Source organism: Chionomys nivalis, chromosome 26 (assembly GCF_950005125.1).
Source record: "Chionomys nivalis chromosome 26, mChiNiv1.1, whole genome shotgun sequence".
NCBI classification, from domain to species: Eukaryota; Metazoa; Chordata; class Mammalia; order Rodentia; family Cricetidae; genus Chionomys; species Chionomys nivalis.
The window spans coordinates 35,799,996-35,819,926 of NC_080111.1; the positions used below are offsets into that span (position 1 = coordinate 35,799,996).

Sequence of the window (19,931 nt, forward strand, 5' to 3'; positions counted from 1 at the left end):
AACAATAGTGTCAACAACCTGTTCAAGCATTATGATACCGGCTTTTATTATATTTGCACCAGGAAACTGATGGACAAAACCTAACTCGTGGGTCTGGAGAGATGACTCAGCGGTTAAGAGCACTGCCTGCTCTTCCAAAGGTCCTGAGTTCAATTCCCAGCAACCACATGGTGGCTCAGAACCATCTGTAATGAGATCTGGTGCCCCCTTCTGACCTGAAGGCATACACGCAGACAGAAAACTGAGACTACTGTACACATAATAAATAAATAAATCTGAAAAAAAAACCCAATTTGTGATTTTATGAAGTCTTATGGGAAGGAGATAGAGCCAGGATAAGAATCACAACCTGGTACTGAAATGCGATACAGAGGAAAACACTTTGCCCCTAAATCCAGAACTAGTGAAAGATACAACATCATCCTGAAAACAGTCAAACATAAAAAACAGACAGTGAAAGAAATCTGCTTTGACTCTCAAACCAGCACCAAAGAAATACATGTTTTCCAAGACATAGTTTCTCTTTAGCTTTGGAGTCTGTCCTGGAACTAGCTCTTGTAGACCAGGCTGGCCTTGAAATCACAGAGATCTGTCTCTGCCTCCCAAGTGCAGGGATTAAAGGCATGTCTCACACCCAGGCAGGTGGCTTTCTAATTTTCTGAGAAATAACCATACTGATAGCCAATGTAGCAGACTGAGTTTGTAACCCCATCAGAAATGGAGGAGTGTAGGGCCCGGGTCTACCCTTCTCCTGGGGTGCATCTTGGGGACAGTTTCTGGTCAGCCTGCTAACTAAAGCATTCAGTTTGTTCCTGTGCTCCCCCTGCCCTGCCTGGTGATTAGCTGTAGGGCATTGCTGACTCCATCTTTGGCATGGTAATTTCCCACCTGCCTGGGAGGAAATCCTTGTGCAGCAGCTAGGTACATAAGGATTTCCCCAAGGTTGAATAAATGGCATTCAGCTGATCTCCTTTTGAATGACCCAGATCTCTTTGTGTGTTCTGTCAATCTCCAGGCCCTTGCCTGACTTGTGTACTGTACAGTGGTGCCTGAATTGTACCGAGGGGGTAACACAGAATCAGGTGTTACAGAGGAGTGTTCCCTTAATCTCATATCCTCTCCAGCTTAAGTTGTCATCAATGATTTTGTTTTGATCAGAGTTGTTCTGATTTTTATTTCTCTAATGGTTAAGGTGTTTGGAAATTTCACTAAGTGTCTCTCAGTAATTTTAGATTCATATGTTGAAAGTTCTTTGTTTATGTCTGTACTCCATTTTATATTGGATTATTTGTTCTTTTTATGACTAATTTTTTTATTTCTTTGTATGTTTTCAAGATCAGTCCTCTGTCCAATGTGGGGTAGGTGAAGATCTTTTCCCATACTACAGGCAGCCTTTTTTTGTATTTCTGGTCATGTCCTTTGGTTCACAGAAACTTTTGTTTCAGAAGTTCACATTTCTTAATTATTTCTCTCAGTGTCTGTGCTGCTGGGGTTATAATTTGAAAGTGGTCTCTTTTGCCAGTGTGTTCAAGTATACTTCCTATGTCTTATATGTGGTTTAGTGTATTTGGCTTTCTGTTATGGTCTTTGATCCATTTGGACTTGCGTTTTTTTTTCATGATGATAGATGTGGATCTACTTTCCTTCTTCTCTGCCTTGATATTCAGTTATGCCAGCAAATTTGTTGAATATCCTTTCTTTTTCCATCATATATATATATATATATATATATATATATATATATATATATATATATATATTTATGAATGAGGCAATTTATTAACCCAGCATCCTTTGTTCTAATGTTTCTTGTTGGCAGCTGCCACCTGTCCGGCAATGCTGTCCAGATCTCTGTTCCTCAGGTGTAGCTTGTGGCCACCATCTTGGTCCTTTTCCACCATTTCAGTCCCTCCAGGGCTTGGAGAATGTGACGGGCCACACTCTTGGAGCCTCTGCTGAAGTGGCTGGGCCTGACACCGTTTCTCTGCCATCCTCCATAGATCTTGGTCATGGAGCCAACCCTGGCACCACCATGCTTGTACAGGTGCAGTGCTGTAGAGGCAGCTCGTGTGTAGAACCAGTTCTCATCATAGGAGGCAAGCTCTTTCTGTTTGGCCAGCTTGACTGTGTCCACCCATTCAGAGACTTTCAGCTTCCCAGACTTTTTGAGGAAGGCTGCCAGAGCTCTGACAAACTCCTGCTGGTTAACGTCTTTTACAGTAACTCCAGGCATTGTGTGGCCTCCATGATGCTAGCCAGGGGAAAGGGCTCATCTTATATTTTTTGATTCTTTGACAAAATTCAGATGTAGTAGGTGAGTGGATTGATATCCAATTCTTAGAATCAGTTCCATTGGTCATCCTGTCTGTTTTTGTGCCAATACCAGGCTCTTTTCAGTACTGTAGCTCTGTAGTAGACTGAAGTCAGGGAATGTGATGACTCCAGAAATTATTTTTTGTATATGGTTGTTTTGGTTATCCTGCAATTTTTTTTTGCTTTTTTATATGAAGTTGAGTATTTTTATTTTGAGGTCTGTGAAGAATTTTTCTGATATTTATATGGGAATGATATTGAACCTGTATATTGCTTTTGGAAAGGTTTTCATTTTTACTATCTTGATTTCTACCTAACAAGGGCAAGGGACATCTTCCCATTCTCTGGTGTCTTCTTCAGTTGTTTTCTTCAAAGATTTAATGTTCATTTCCTAAAGTCCTTTCACTTCTTTAATACGTTATTCCATAATATTTTATATTATTTCTGGCTATTGTTAACGGTGATGTTTCCATAATATATTAATTCTAGCCATCTTTTTTCAAAAACTTTTCCTTGTAACCACCTTCTGTCTACCTTCCTGATGACCACTCCCAATCTTCTGATAACCATAATTATACCCCAACTTGTAAGGGAACTTTTAAACAAAACATACAAGTAAACGTATGAGAGATTTGACTCTTTATGCGTCTCATATTTCACTTAATGGTATCCTTTGGGCTTAAAAACATCGTTGAATTTTATGGTTATATGGTTCTGGTTTGAGAGCCAAATTGTGTTTCTTTCACTAGCCCCCCCCCCTTTTTTTAATGTTTTGTCTGTTTTCAGGGAGATTTTTTTTTTAACCTGGTTCTAGATTCAGAAACAAAGTGCTTTTCTTTGACTCTGGTTTCAGGCCCAGTGTTGGAATACCCTTGTTGTAGCCCATAATACTTCATAAAAGGTTTTATCAAATACAATCCTGGCTCAAACTAAAATAAAAAGAGGTATCATGATGCCTAAACAGATTGTGGACACTATCACATTTTCCTCTACACAAAGCTGCTTTGGTTAACTAAATGTAAGTGGCTTAAGATCTTAAGGAATACTTTAAAATAAACCCCTAGTTTTTTCCTCAGGTTCAAAAGATTATGATAATATGTACAAGCTTTTTCAGATTGATTACACACAAAGTCAACTCTTATATGAAGCACAAAACAATATGACACTGAATTAATTTATAGAGTTTTACTACAGTATGATGTTTTCTCATGTTTTTGAAGAATAAACACATTAATTTCAGAGTTTCTCTACATGTATTTGGAGATGATTGAAGGAGCTGAGGGCTGCTTCCTGCCACCCAGTTCCCAGCTGCCTGGCTAGCTTACACTCCAGAATAACACACAAATTGTATTCATTTAAACACTGCTTCGCCCATTAAATCTAGCCTCTTCTAGGCTAATTCTCACGTACTGATTTAGCTCATTTCTAATAATCTGTGTAGCACAATGAGGTGTGCTTACCGGGAAAGATTCAGCATGTCTGACCTGGTGGCTGGCTGCATCGTGTCTGCCCCGGACAGGAGAGGAAATAATATCTGCTTCACTTCCCTCTTCCTCCCAGCATTCTGTTCTGTCTACACCACCCACCTAAGGGCTGGCCTATCAAATGGGCCAAGACAGTTTCTTTATTAACCAATGACCTTCCTCCATCATTTCCCTTTTTCTGTTTAAACAAAAAGGAAAGGATTTCACTTTAACATAGTAAAATTACATATAACAAAACAGTTACAATTAAGAATTACAATATTTACATTTATTATATCTTTATCATAACTAAAGAAAACTATAACTATCTATTCTTCAACTCCATCAAAGCCTCCAGAAAGATATAATATTACCTAAGTAAATGAGAAGTAAGCAACTTACAAAACTCTAGAAATCACAGAGACATCTCGCTGCCTGGACAGTCACCCAAAGTTCCTCCATACTGTTGGGGCATCCATCTTCAGCCTACAGGCCTATAGTTTCCAGCAGATACTCCAAAGAAGCAGGAAATTTCAAAGGCAGTTCAGTCACTATCTGCTGTGTCCTGCAGAATGTCTTGCAGACTCTTTCATGAATCAGGAACCCCGAAAGATCATCTCACCTTTAGGCAAGGTCAGCAGTCCTCTCTCTGAGGGTTTTCTGTGTCCAGTTTATGAAATAGTCCAGGCAAGAGCAGTTTCTTGCCCAAATGGCTATCAAACTCCATAAGGAGCCTTTTCAATGCTCATCTTCCTCTTGAAGTAGTTGGTGTTGCCAGGAGCAGATGTGTCTCATTGCCATGCAAAACCCTAAGTTATTAAAATATTTTAAATGCCATATTCTGCAGTCTTTGAACGATATGAAGAATGCCTATCTGAAATATTTCTATGTACATCTAAAAAATATAACTAACATGACTACAAACTTGACTATTATAGATGATTATCTATTAACAATCGATATACATTACAGTTTTAAATGAACTACACAATCACAATACCTTAATCAATATCAGAAATATATACACACAACAAAATTAACCTTAAATTAGTATCAGTAAACCAAGATTCATATCAATTCAAATTATTTATATCTATATCATATCCCACTTTAAATGTAAAAAAACATTTAGGAATGTGGACATAGTTATTTCTCTCCAAACTGCTTCCTGGTTTATAGGGGCACTGTTAATCAGGTCTTTGAGGGTATAACCTGTGTGCTAGATTCATCTCAGTCAGCAGTTAAGTAATTCTCTGAAGGTGTTCACAGCAACCTTTCAGGAGGGCGTGGTCTATCATACCATATTAGAATAGAAGCAATCCATAGGGTCTTATCCTCTGAAAACAAAAGAAGAATCTCTTTTCCAAAGTATCATATCCTTAGATCCAAATTCTGAAGTCAAGGTATTTTCAAAATATCTATCTTGGATTAGTTCAGCAGCATTTATAAACAAATATATTTTAGCAGATGTTGGTCTTTCCTCACCATTAAAACAATTCAAAGAGAGCATAATAGCATACAGTATCAAGATTCTCTGTGTATTTTACATCTTTGTGCAGCTTTATTTTAACCTCTATTTTGTTTTATTTTATATTCTCTGTATATCTTTGTCCTGGAATAACTCTGTAGACCAGGCTGTCCTTGAACTCTCAGAGATCTCCTGTCTCTGCCTCCCAGGCATTGGGATTAAAGGCGTGTGCTACCACACCTTGAAGTCACAGAGGTCAATCTCCCTCTGCTTCCCAAGTGTTGGGATTAAAGGTGTGTACTACCACACCCAACTAATCTCTTTCTTCCTTTTTTTTTGTTTTTTACTTTAAGAACTTTAACTTTTAGCCTGCATATATTTTTAATCATTTAAAGGTTTTCTTTGTTTTTAAATCTCTTTACTATATATCTATCTCTCTTTTTCTGACCACATGAGCTTTCAAATTACTGAGCAATATGGGTAGGATTAAAGCCGTGGCTTTGGTGGTTAGATCCAGCCCATTCCTTAGCTTTCAGCCTCATGGCAGAGGTACCGGCTATAGCCATGTTTATTGCCACAAGTCTATGGCGTTTCAAGGTCCCTGCCAGCAAGCAAGCTGCTGCATTCTTCTCCCAGACCACACTCAGTCAACTGCCTGCCTGAAAGAGTCAGAGTTTGCCCTAGCAGGACAGCTGAAAAAGCTGGCATTTTAAAATGGCACAACTTTTTTCCTGCTACTGCTGAAAACAAACAAGCATTCAGTCATCTTTTATCAACACCATTTAAGTGTTTCTTGGCATAACCTCTTAAGAGCTGCAGGGTTTTGCAGCTAAAGCTCAATCAGGAAGCCTCTCTTACATGAGAGCACTTGCTTGCATCTAGCAAGCAGAGCAGACCTGAGAAATTGCTGCTACCAAGAAAACATGCTTTACTCTATTCTTTCCCAAGCTTTCTCAGGCTTTATGTGGAAGCAGTTGTCCACGTGGGCACCATTCTGTTGAAGGAACTGCGGGCCGCTTCCTGCCACCCAGCTCCCGGCCACCTGGCTAGCTTATGCCCCAAAATAACAACACACAAATTGTATTAATTGAAACACTGCTTGGTCCATTATATCTAGCCTCTTCTAGGCTAATTCTCACATATTAACTGAGCCCATTTCTAATCTGTGTAGCACCATGAGGTGCGCTTACCAGGAAAGATTCATCATGTCTGACCTGGTGGCTGACTGCATCGCATCTGTCCTAGACAGGAGAGGAAATGATGTCTGCCTCACTTCCCTCTTCCTACCATCATTCTGTTCTATTTACTCCACCCACCTAAGGGCTGGCCTATCAAATGGGCCAAGGCAGTTTCTTGATTAACCAATGACCTTCCTCCACCTACCACAGATTCCATTCATCATTATCTCTACAGTATGTGTTATTTTATGCCTTTCAAGAGTACAAGGGTCTATAAAGGCCTTACCACACTGATTACATTCATAAGGTTTCTTTCTAGTGTGCATTCTTTTATGAATATGAAGACTAGTTTGATATTTAAAGGTCTTAACACACTGATTGCATTCATAGGGTTTCTATCCAGTATGTGTTCTTTCATGCAATTGAAGATGACTGTGACATGCAAAGGACTTACCACACTAATTACATTCATAGGGTTCTCTCCAGTATGTGTTCTTTTATGCCTTTGAAGATGACTGTGTAGAGCAAAGGACTTACAACACTGATTACATTCACAGGGTTTCTCTCCAGTATGTGTTCTTTTATGCCTTTGAAGTTGACTATGACATGCAAAGGCCTTACCACACTGATTGCATTCATAGGGTTTCTCTCCAGTGTGTGCTTCTTTTTTTTTTTTTTCGAGACAAGGTTTCTTTGTGGTTTTGGAGACTGTCCTGGAACTAGCTCTTGTAGACCAGGCTGGTCTCGAACTCACAGAGATCCGCCTGCCTCTGCCTCCTGAATGCTGGGATTCAAGGCGTGCTCCACCACCGCCTGGCTCCAGTGTGTGTTCTTTTATGGAGTTGAAGACCACCAAGTTGGGCAAACGCCTTACCACACTGATTATATTCATAGGGTTTCTCTCCAGTATGTGTTCTTTTATGCAACTGAAGTTGATAATGACATGCAAAGGGCTTACCACACTGATTACATTCGTAGCGTTTCTCTCTAGTATGTGTTGTTTTATGCAATTGAAGTTGATAATGACATGTAAAGGCCTCACCACACTGATTACATTCATAGGGTTTCTCTCCAGTATGTGTTCTTTTATGTTTTTGAAGAGCACTGTTGTTAGCAAAGGCTCACCACACTGATTACATTCATAGGGTCTCTCTCCAGTATGTGTTCTTATATGCACTTGAAGAATACCATAACATCCAAAGGCTTTACTACAGTGGTTACATTCATAGGGTTTTTCTCCAGTTTGTGTTCCTTTATGAGTTTAAAGAACACTGTATTGAGTAAAGTCTTTACCACACTGATTATATTCATAGGGTTTCTCTCTAGTATGTGTTCTTTTATGCATTTGAAGATGATTGTGATAAACAAAGGTTTTATCACATTGCTTAATTTTAGAGCATTTTTCTCCGGTATGTGTTTTTTCATTCCTTAGAAGATGAGTGTTATAAGACAAGGCTTTAGCACGGTGAGAATATACGGAAAATGTCACTCCAGTTTGATTTCTTTCAATTCTGCAAGGATAATGTACACATGTAAAAGCTTCACCACATTCAGTGCACTGTTAAACCTCATATCTATATGAATTAAGTTCATATTTTTTTCCAATTGTAAAAAGGAATCAAACATTATCGTTTTATAGCTTAGTTTAAATTCATGTTTTGTTCACCCATTAGGGGTCATTTTGCATCTCAAAAAATATTTGTGATGATAAATTCCTTTGTGCCTTGGTTTACCTTTTCATCTATACCTATATTTTTCTATTATGTTTTTACATTTTTGAAGAGAACTGCATACACTCAGTGCTTTACTAAGTTTACTGCATTTATAAATTTTACTATATTGTGAATCATTATACATTTGCTAAGTGATCTAAGACACCTAAAAGTATTTGCACAGACCTAGAACTCATCGTGTTTTTTTTTATAATGTGAGTTTATGTATTAACAATGTGGTAGAAGGGGGCTGGAGAGCTGGCTCAGTGGTTAAGAGCACTGACTGTTCTTCCAAAGGTCCGGAGTTAAATTCCCAGCAACCACAAGGTGGCTCACAACCATCTGTAATAAGATTTGGCGCACTCTTCTGGCGTGTGGGCATACATGGAGGCAGAATGTTGTATACATAATAAATAAATCTTAAAAAAATGATGGTAGAAAATGAATTAACTTTATATTCTTGATCAAATTCAACAAGTAAACCACAGAGAAACCCTGTCTCAGAAAACCAAAAAAAAAAAAAAATACTGTACATAGGAACTACATTTTATCTTCTTAATTGTTCTTAAGGAGAGGTATGCTAAATCTTTCCATATCCCTATGCTCATACTCTTGTGTCAAGAGTAACATATGATATATATAGGAAAGGAAGAATAGTCAATAAAAGATTTCCACATTGAATCCTCACGGTTTGACTTTCTGTTCCTCACAGACTTGTGGTATAGATATTAAGGTTTCTCCACAACATCTGCCCCTTGATCCTTGACTCCAACAGCTGCTTTCATTAGACTTAACACAGTCACAAAAAGTATATGAGTAATGCAAGGCTTACCATGGGCTATTGATTTAATAGAAAGTTTTGCAGCTATATTCATCATCACTGAAATGTGTATACATTTTCTGTCATGAGTAACAAGAAACAAATGGACTGGCAGATGTATAATATAGCTCTCATGGCTAATGGTGAAATCTGTTTATTCATTGCTTCCTTGACTTTTTCTTAAATGGATGCCTTGCAAATGCAATTCGCATACAGGAATTTGAGTTATATGGATTTGTGAGAATTTAATAACCATTAATGCATTTAAATCTGTGCTTATTTACACTGTTGTTTTGTTTAAAAGTGTCATAACACATTACAAACTCATCAGAGGCACATTGTTATAAACTTGCACAAGAAAATTACCTTGCATGCTTTCTACAACATTGACAATGTTCTTCAGTGTTATAGTCTTCCCAAATGTATCCTAAAATACAGTACCAGAATATGTATGTTATATTACATTGTGCAATAATTAGCTTATTATCCTAAGAACTATCACTGTGTTATTCACCTCATTCTCCTTCTTTCTAAATCAAATTACAGAACAGCCGGGTGATGGTGGCGCACGCCTTTAATCCCAGCACTTGGGAGGCAGAGGCAGGCGGATCTCTGTGAGTTCGAGGCCAGTCTGGTCTACAGAGCTAGTTCCAGGACAGGCTCCAAAGCCACAGAGAAACCCTGTCTCGAAAAACTAACAAACAAAAACAAACAAACAAAATAAAAACAAATAAAAAAATTACAGAACAACATCATAAACCAAGGAAAAGTTGTCTCCATATTTTGAAACATGAAAGACATTTATTTTTCTCTATAGTATTGTGGTTCCTGTAGGTCTCCAGCATCACATCTTTGTAGAGATTCTTCTGGGAAGCATCCAGCAAATTCCACTCTTCCTTAGTTAAGTTGATATGCACATCATCATAGGTCATTACTTTCAAAAATATACCACACATGTGTACAATGTAAGCATGACAGTGGCAGCATTGGAATGCATACTTCTTTGAAAGTACAGTTGTATGATTCTGGTGTTACCCACTCTTATTCCATGACATAGACAGTCACTTTAGAATGAAATTTAAAAGGAGAGTAAATTCTTTTATTTCTTTACCCTTTGTATGGTATACCACCTTATAAGAGCAATATCTATTCGTAGGGAGAGAAACAGAGAAAAGATTAACAGTACATTGTATGCTTGAGAAAATTGTATAAAAAATTACTGACTACAGAAAGGGAAAAATGATGGACAAACTGTGTGTATTGAAGTATTGTGCCTTTAACCACAACACTCAGAAAACAGAGGTGGGAACATTTGTCTCTGAATTGAATGTCAGTCAAGTCTAAGCATTCAGGTCCAGGAGAGGTGGAAATACACATTAAGACCCTGTTTCCATTGCAAACCAGAATGAAACAAACAGTGGAATAGAAAGAACTGAAAGACTTTTATTGAACTTCCCACAAAGAATTGTTTTCACTCCAGTGTTAATGACTCAGAATACTCAGGCAGTATTAATGTTATGAATACATGGCATCCTGGCAATCAGAGTGATGCCCTCTGTCAATTTTTAAAATTCAAGACATTATGAACCTCAGCACAGCATCATATACTTGACATAAAAAATACCTACATTCTAGGACCATCATCCAATAACATAAAAACAAATAGAGGCAGTAATGATGCCTCCCTTTAGTTACTGGAATTGAGAGCCACACAGTTACTCAGATAAGCAAACAAAACAATTAAAACAGCAGGTTACCAAACTCCTGAGCACTGAATAACAACTGTTTCTGCTATATTTTATGTGATTTAAAGATCGAGCCTATAATGATGTTAAAAGCCTTTCAGTATAAGTAGGAAGCTGGCTGATTAATGTCAAACACAACACAGTAGATTTAAATGTCAGGAAATTACTTGAGGGTATTGAGATTCATAGGATACAATGAGGAATTTCATCTAGAAGGGCTTCTTCTCCTACTAAAGATTCACAGAAAATTGAAAGAAAACCACTATGGAGAGAAACTTGTTCAAATACATGATCTATTCTGGGAGGTTGTTCATTCAGTCAAGTACATTGTGAACCCGGTTACTATTAGTTCATGGTCAACAATGGAAAAATGCATTTAGTCAATTCATTGATTCACATCTAATGTTGCTTGAAGAAGGGTGCTTTAAAGAAATACAACACCAGCTTAGAATTGAGAAATAAATGTATATTTATTTAGGGATGAACTCACAAATCAGAATCTTATGCTTGAACAGAGATCAGAATCTGAATCACACAGCCAGAAAAGAGGCCAAACTCATGCTCCACATTGGCAAATATAGTATAAGATGCCACACCCCAATGGGTGGGGAACCACTGGCTGTAATTCTTTCTACAAGATCTCCCCCTTTTGTATAAATAAGAGAGTTCTAAGCCCAATACAAAATTATATACAATAAGAACCATATATTCAATAATTATCCCATCCTAACTAGTTTAATTCTTGTTTAATAAATAATTTGGACAAGTCATGAGAGGAAAGTAACTACAACTATCTAGTCTTCAACCCCATTGAATCCAAGAAGGGAAATATTACTTGAGTAAGCAGGAAGTGCAATTAAGCAACTTTCAAAATGTGCAACAAATTACAGAGATAACTGGCTACCTGGGCAATCATGCAAAGTCTCATTTGCAAAGTTGAAGGAACCAACTTTGCTAAGACCTAGTATAACTGACAGATCATTTTCAGAGGTAGGGAATTTTTCAAAACCATCTTACCCTGTCTTGTCAAGATTTAACAGACCTGCTTATCCATATTCGGATACCATCTATCTTGTCAATAGTTGAGGCATGAGCATGTTTTTGTCCAAAAGACAGTTTAGTCAAGGAAAAAAAAACAAGCTCCAAGTGGAATTTTTTCGGTGCTCAACATTCTCTGGGGGAATAGATCAATGCTACCAGGAGCAATAGTGCCTCACTTCAACAGAATCCTAAGTTAGTTAAATGCCATATTTTATAGTTCTTTGAAGTGGTTGAAGATTACCTATCTATGCAGAATATAATCTCTATTTATCTAAAGAACCTGATTATTCTCACTATAAGTATGACAAACATAGATGACTATTGATCTATAATTTTTAATACCTCTATAACTTAAGGACTAAGATTTCATATTAGAATATTATATAATAACCAACTTGCAACAAATGAGGACAATGACCTCAAAGTGTAAACAATGTATAAGTATCTTGATCAGTGGTAGAAATGTACATTGCAATATGATAAATATATATCAATATATAAAATATTTTAAGCAGAGGTAGAAGCATGAATGCATATAATATTCAATATGATTTAACATTTTATCAATATATAAGAATCTATACAAATACAATTGCCTATAAATTATAACTCACAAGCATTCACTCTATTAGTCACTATTATTAGTGTGTGTAAGCTCACAGTAATCTATTATTTCAACCAATTTTCCCATTTTTTTTCAAAGAGATCCCTCACCCTATAAAATTTCCCCTCCAACCCACAATCCTATACCAATTATCATCAACCCCTAAATGATGTGCCTAACCCTCAGGACAAACTTTGCTGGGAAAGGGGATGTAGCCTTTTAGAATTACTTCCAGCTGTCATGGGGGCAATGGTCTTTCTTTGGGATTCTGTGAAATAAAATGATGGTTAAGTTCCAAGATTACTGTCTGGTATAATTGCAAATAGTATTAGTATTTGGTAAGGCTTTTCTGAGCATCCTATAAGGAGGTCAATCCAGAACATTGTAAAAAATGTACCATTTCAGCTAACCAAGATGGGACCATCTTGAGCAGCTGGTACTGAAAACAGATCATGTATTAGTGCTATTATTATCCTGACGTAATATCAATCAGGTTGAGTTGTTGTTGTGGGGCCCTATCTTCTACCAGGAAATTTAAAAATTACTGCAGGAAAATTCATTGTTCATTGTGGAAAACTTAAACACTATTTATATAGACATATACAGACATATATATTCAAAGGCATGTACAATAGAGACAAAAATAGATATGAAGAAAAGTGAAAAAAAATCTAAATTCTTTTTTCTTTCTGTCCCATGCTCCTCACATGAAACAAAAGCTCTAAAATTTTATTTTAACAATATGCTTGGATTTATAGAGGGACATAGCCAGTTTCTACCACTATACACTCATAAATATACATCCACCTAAAAAAAGTCACCCAATGAAATAATAGGATAAAAGTGTAGATTACTGAATCTGCTCTAAAAAAATAAAGTGGCATATGTATATATGATGAGATAAAAGGGTAGGCCATTAAAATTAATTTTAAAAGTAACTACTTATTTATACATTTTACATTGATATAGCTATGGATGCTTCATTCTTTTTTTATTATTTATTTTTTATTTATTTATTTTTTTTGGTTTTTCGAGACAGGGTTTCTCTGTGGTTTTGGAGCCTGTCCTGGAACTAGCTCTTGTAGACCACGCTGGTGCCGAGCTCACAGAGATTTGCCTGCCTCTGCCTCCCGAGTGCTGGGATTAAAGGCATGCGCCACCACCGCCCGACTTTTTTTAAATTTTTTAAAAATTAATTTATTTATTATGTGTACAACATTCTGCTTCCCACACACCAGAAGAGGGCGCCAGATCTCATTACCGATGGTTGTGAGCCATCATGTGGTTGCTGGGAATTGAACTCAGGACTTCTGGAAATGCAGTTAATGCGCTTAACCTCTGAGCCATCTCTCCAGCCCCGGATGCTTTCTTTTGATACAAACTTGACATAATTTTTGTTAAAACATACTGTCTATGATGTTACATTCTTACTCAAGATATTTTACCTAATACAACACACTTAAACATGCAATGAATATTTCTAGTCTCAGAAAGTTTTATCATAAACAAATTAGGATATAAAATACTGCAGGTTAGTAGCTTGTTACTTATTATAATTGAAATTATACTCAAGTTAGGTATATTTTCAACATTATATAAAATTTTATTAGATGATTCAAATGAACATAATTTAGAGAAAATGTTTGCTGAAGTAAAGCAAGCTTTGTCTCCTTGGGGATTAAAAATTACTTCTTAAAATATACAAAAAGGAAACTCTATTAATTATTCAGCATGTAAAATGCTTTTACAAAAGTTTGAGCCCTAAATTTAAAAATTAGGAGAGATTATTTGTGGAATCTTAATAATTTTCTGAAATTGCTGCAAGGCATTGACCATCTATATCCCACTATTTGGGTAAAATATTCAAAACAGTAATTAGAACCAAATTATAAAAGGTGACAAAGATTTAAATGGTCAAAGAGAATTATCATCTAAAGCAGAGAAAAAAAATTGGTTAAGTGGAAATAAAATTAAAGGACGCACATACGGATTGTTTGGATCTGAAGTTTGGTTACATTCAAGACATTTTTTTTTGATACAGGCTTTCTCTTTAGCTTTGGAACATGTACTACTCCTAGCTCTTGTAGACCAGGCTGGTCACGAACTCCAACTGCCTCTGCCTCCCAAGTGCTGGGATTAAAGGCTAAGCCACCACCTCATGGTCTTCATTCTAGTCATTTTAACCTCTATGCATTCCCCAATAGAAATTTTATTGCAGAGGAAAGATATTATTTTAAAATCAATATTTTTACCATATAAACAGACTAAAAGCTATAAAGTTATGTGGAAAAAAATCTGAGTTGATATTAAAAAGAAAATTGAAACTTCATCTATTAGCAAGAATTAACCAAGGTTAAATTATAGACTGTTTTACTAATGTTAAAATTGAATCATTATGGACAGGAAGTAAACACTGGCAAAGTGCTTGCAGTAATTTCTTGGGAGAGATTAACAACAAATATCCCTTTTGCCATAATATTAATAATCATAATGATCATCTGGAGTCATTTCAGACTTAAGGAAGCCCTTTGAGTTCAAGCATGCCTGCTGTACTTCTTCCAGTAACCTTGAGGGCTGTGAGTAATATCTGCATTAGCCAACAGAAAAAGCATTTTACCCAGCTGAAAGAGTCCATTTTTTTCTATTAAGATTTGGGCTAGCGTAGGCCAGCCAGGGTCACTCCTTGTTAGTGATTAGAAGCTGCTTAGCTGGATCAGATAATGCACAGGTTTGAGCTGCCTCTAAGCACAGTACAGGGAAGTGGGGAGCTGATTGTACTGCTTTGTCATCTGCCTTTTGACTGTGTTTAGTATATATGCTGGCTGAGAAATAAACTCAGGCTGTTTTCTATTGACCTTTCATCCTCTAGGTCTAACCTATGATTCTGTCTTCATCTCTCTTAATCTAACTTTTCCTTAGCCTCACCATCCCCTCCAAGGGAACCCCTAGGTGAATTTTGCTAGACTGATTAAATGGGGTATCCTGTCTCTATAAGTCCTCAGAGTGAATGCTGTTTCTACAAACCACTCAAACCTCAGCTCCTCTCTCATACCACCCTATATTCCTCTCTCTGCCCAGACATGTCACTTCCTATCTGCAACTCATTAGTGATAGAATTAAAGATATGAGACACCAGCATTGACTCTACAACAAACTGGTGTGACTACTGGTATTAAAGGCGTGTGTTAGTATTGCCTGGAGTGTAAGGCTGGCCATGGCATCTGTTTTACTTTATAATCTTCAGGCATGCTTTATTATTAAAATATAAATGAAAAAATAAAATAAAATAATTAGAAGCAAGCATCTGAGATCAAGAAGAGAAATGTAGAACTGTTTATCACCAAAGAGTATAAGAAATATTCTGAGTACAAACTGGGGAAGGTCCATCATTTTCAAAAACAATGAATGATATGATTAAATTATGGTTCACAAAATCAACAATATAGATGGCACCATTGACAAACAAGACACAAACACAAATATATATATATATATATATATATATATATATATATTTCTTAAAGAAGAATTGTAAGATTCTAATCAAAATCAATTCCCAAGAAATCACTGGCCATCATGCATCCTGTAGACTCTTGTTCTCTCCTTTACCAATAATACAAAATGGGTTTGGTGAAAAGGGCTGTTTCACCAAAATTTACAATATTCTCTTGAAGTCTTCTGGTGCTTTCACTTTACAGAATATATTTTTGATTACTCAAATCATCTCATTCTCTTATGATAAAGAAAATGATGTCTGTTAGGATCACTTACCATGTTGCTTCCTACAATTGGTGATTGAAGTCTGCATCACAGTGAGGAAATGAAATCTTTTTAAATGGAATGTCAAGAGAACAAATTTTTAAAGAATCAGTGTACATATAAAGCAACTTGCTTTACTCCAACTGCTCTATAAGTTCCAAGCACTTTTGAAAATAAGGTTACTGCTATTTTTGTGTTTGTGCATAATAGAGAATATCATACACACACAGACACATACACACACATACACACACACAAACAGGTGACATACTGAAAGGAAGTTTGCTGAATTGGAAATATTAGAGATTTATTAACTGTAGGCCCATATTTCTGTATGGTGTAGCAGCCAGGCATAAAAGCCATAGGCCCGGTCTGAGCTGATCACGTGGCTCAGCAGACAAGCTGTCTCTGCTTAACAATAGCAAGGATATATAGCTCCTTTCTTCTTTTGTTAGAAATGTAGATCTCCTGAGGAGAGGTGTTGGCTGAAACTGGTCAGGATGTTTGGTGCTTATTTCTTGGTAATTTGGAGCAAGTCTTATAGAGATACTAATTCATGGCCTATGAGACAGCTAGCGTACAGGTAGATGTGGACGTGACTAAAAGTCCATTCACCTGGTTGCCTGGGACACAGCCTAATGTGTTTTCCCATTCAATTTATGTGATGATATATAAGGTGTTTGGATAACAAACAAGAAGAGATCTTCGAGAGATCTTGCCCTACAAGGATGACCCTGTAAGTTGTGTCTGATCATTCCTCGTGACTCCATTCCAGTCCAGTTAGGGAAAATAATTATCTGTGTTGGACCCACACGGGCTTCATCCATTTACAATTCAATCACATGGATGGCAATCATACTGATGGTAAGTAATAAAGATAGGTTGGGGGCAGGGTTCTCTTCTTATCTCCACAGGAAAATACCCATCTTCAAAGGATTTAAGGGACCCCGAATATTTAATTACTGATAGAGGGACATGTTCTGTTAGTATTAATTTTTTTTATATACATATGTCTTAAACTTTCTTTGCTTTTCCTCATATCTATGTCTTTCTTTATATGTCAATATATGTCCTTGTTGTTAATGTTTAAATTTCCCATAACAAGCAACAAATTTTCCTACAGTAATCTTTGAAGTTTCCAGGATGAAGATGGGGCCCCACGACATCAACTCAATCTGTTTCTTATGACGTCATAAATTTTTTTTTCATTTTTTTAGTCTTTTTTAATTAAAATTTCCAACTGCTCCCCGTTTCCCATTTCCCTTCCCTCCTCCCACACATTGCCCCCTCCCCCCACTCCCCTCCCCCATCCCCACTCCTCTTCTCCTCCCCCCAGTCCATTCCCCCTCCCTCTCGATACTGAAGAGCAGTCCAAATTCAATGCCCTACAGGAAGACCAAGGTCCTCCCACTTCCATCCAGGCTCAGGAAGGTGAGCATCCACAAAGGCTAAGCTCCCACAAAGCCAGTTCATGTATTAGGATTGAAACCTAGTGCCATTGTCCTTGGCTTCTCATCAGCCTTCATTGTCCGCCATGTTCAGAGAGTCCAGTTTCAACCCATGCTTATTCAGTCCCAGTCCAGCTGGCCTTGAAGAGCTCCCAATAGATCATTTCCACTGTCACAGTGGGTGGGTGCACGCCTTGTGGTCCTGATTTCCTTGCTCATGTTCTCCCTCCTTCTGCTCCTCATTTGGACCTTAAGAGCTCAGACCATTGCTCCAATTTGGGTCTCTGTCTCTCTCTCGATCTATCGCCAGTTGAAAGTTCCTGTGCCATTCTCCTTGGCCTCTCGTCAGCTCTCATTGTCCGCCACATTCCGAGAGTCCGGTTTTATGCCATGTTTTTTCAGTAGCAGTCCAGCTGACCTTGGTGAGCTCCCAATAGATCGGCCCCACTGTCTCAGTGGTTGGGTGCACCCCTCATGGTCCTGACTTCCTTGTTCATGTTCTCTCTCCTTCTGCTCCTCATTATAACCTTGGGAGCTCAGTCCGGTGCTCCAGTGTGGGTCTCTGGCTCTATCTCCATCCATCGCTAGATGAAGGTTCTATGGCGATATGCAAGATATTCATCAGTATGATTATAGGATAGGTTCATTTCAGGTTCCCTATCCTCAGGTGCCCCAATGAACTAACTGGGGACATTGCCCTGGGCATCTGGTAGCCATTCCAAGTTCAAGTCTCTTGCCACCCCTTAGGTGGCTCCCTTACCTAAGGTATGAGTTTCCCTGCTCCCCTATCCAACCTTCCTTTATCCCCAATCACCCCAATTCCCCCAGTTCCCCTCATCCTCTCCTTCACACTTTTCTCTCCCCATCACCCCTCATCCCCATCCCACCCCACACCCAAGATTCCAATTTTTTGCCCATCAGTCATGTCTATTTCCCATAGCTGGGAGGATATCTATATGTTTTTCCTTGGGTTTACCCTCTTGTTTAGCTTCTTTAGGATCACAAATTATAGACTCAGTGGCCCCTATCCATGGCTAGAAACCAATTATGAGTGAGTACATCCCATGTTCTTCTTTTTGGGTCTGGGTTACCTCACTAAGGATCGTATTTTCTATTTCCATCCATTTGCATGCAAAATTTGAGAAGTCATTGTTTTTTACCGCAGAGTAGTACTCTAATGTGTATATATTCCACACTTTCTTCATCCATTCTTCCATTGAAGGGCATCTAGGTTGCTTCCAGGTTCTGGCTATTACAAATAATGCTGCTATGAACATAGTTGGACAAATGCTTTTGTCATATGATAGGGCATCTCTTGGGTATACACCCAAGAGTGGTATTGCTGGGTCCAGGGGTAGGTTGATCCCAATTTTTCTAAGAAACCGCCACACTGATTTCCAAAGTGGTTGCACAAGTTTGCAGTCCCACCAGCAATGGATGAGGGTACCCCTTTCTCCACAACCTCTCCAGCAAAGGCTATCCTTGGTGTTTTTGATTTTAGCCATTCTGACAGGTGTAAGATGATATCTCAAAGTTGTTTTGATTTGCATTTCTCTGATCGCTAAGGAGGTTGAGCATGACCTTAAGTATCTTTTGGCCATTTTAACTTCTTCTGTTGAGAATTCTCTGTTCAGTTCAGTGCCCCATTTTTTAATTGGGTTGATTATCCTTTTAAAGTCTAGTTTCTTGAGTTCTTTATATATTTTGGAGATCAGACCTTTGTCTGTTGCGGGGTTGGTGAAGATCTTCTCCCAGTCAGTAGGCTGCCTTTTTGTCTTAATGACAGTGTCCTTTGCTTTACAGAAGCTTCTCAGTTTCAGGAGGTCCCATTTATTCAATGTTGCCCTTAATGTCTGTGCTGCTGGGGTTATACATAGGAAGCGATCTCCAGTGCCCATATGTTGTAGGGTACTTCCCATTTTCTCTTCTATCAGGTTCAGTGTGTTCAGATTGATATTGAGGTCTTTGATCCATTTGGACTTGAGTTTTGTGCATGGTGATAGATATGGGTCTATTTTCATTCTTCTACAGGTTGACATCCAATTGTGCCAGCACCATTTGTTGAAGATGCTTTCTTTCTTCCATTGTATACTTTTAGCTCCTTTATCGAAAATCAGTTGTTCATAGGTTTGTGGGTTAAAATCCGGGTCTTCTATATGATTCCATTGGTCGACTTCTCTGTTTTTATGCCAGTACCACGCTGTTTTCTTTACTGTAGCTCTGTAATAGAGTTTGAAGTCAGGGATGGTAATGCCTCCAGAAGTTCCTTTATTGTATAAGATTGTTTTGGCTATCCTGGGTTTTTTGTTTCTCCATATAAAGTTGATTATTGTCCTTTCAAGATCTGTGAAGAATTTTGATGGGATTTTAATGGGGATTG

General features: G+C 37.8%; 1 pseudogene; it reads right to left on the reverse strand.

Moving 5' to 3' along the window:
* Positions 1-1,799: 1,799 nt before the first annotated feature.
* LOC130867043 (40S ribosomal protein S19-like) lies at positions 1,800-2,233 on the reverse strand (annotated as a pseudogene).
* Positions 2,234-19,931: the final 17,698 nt, after the last annotated feature.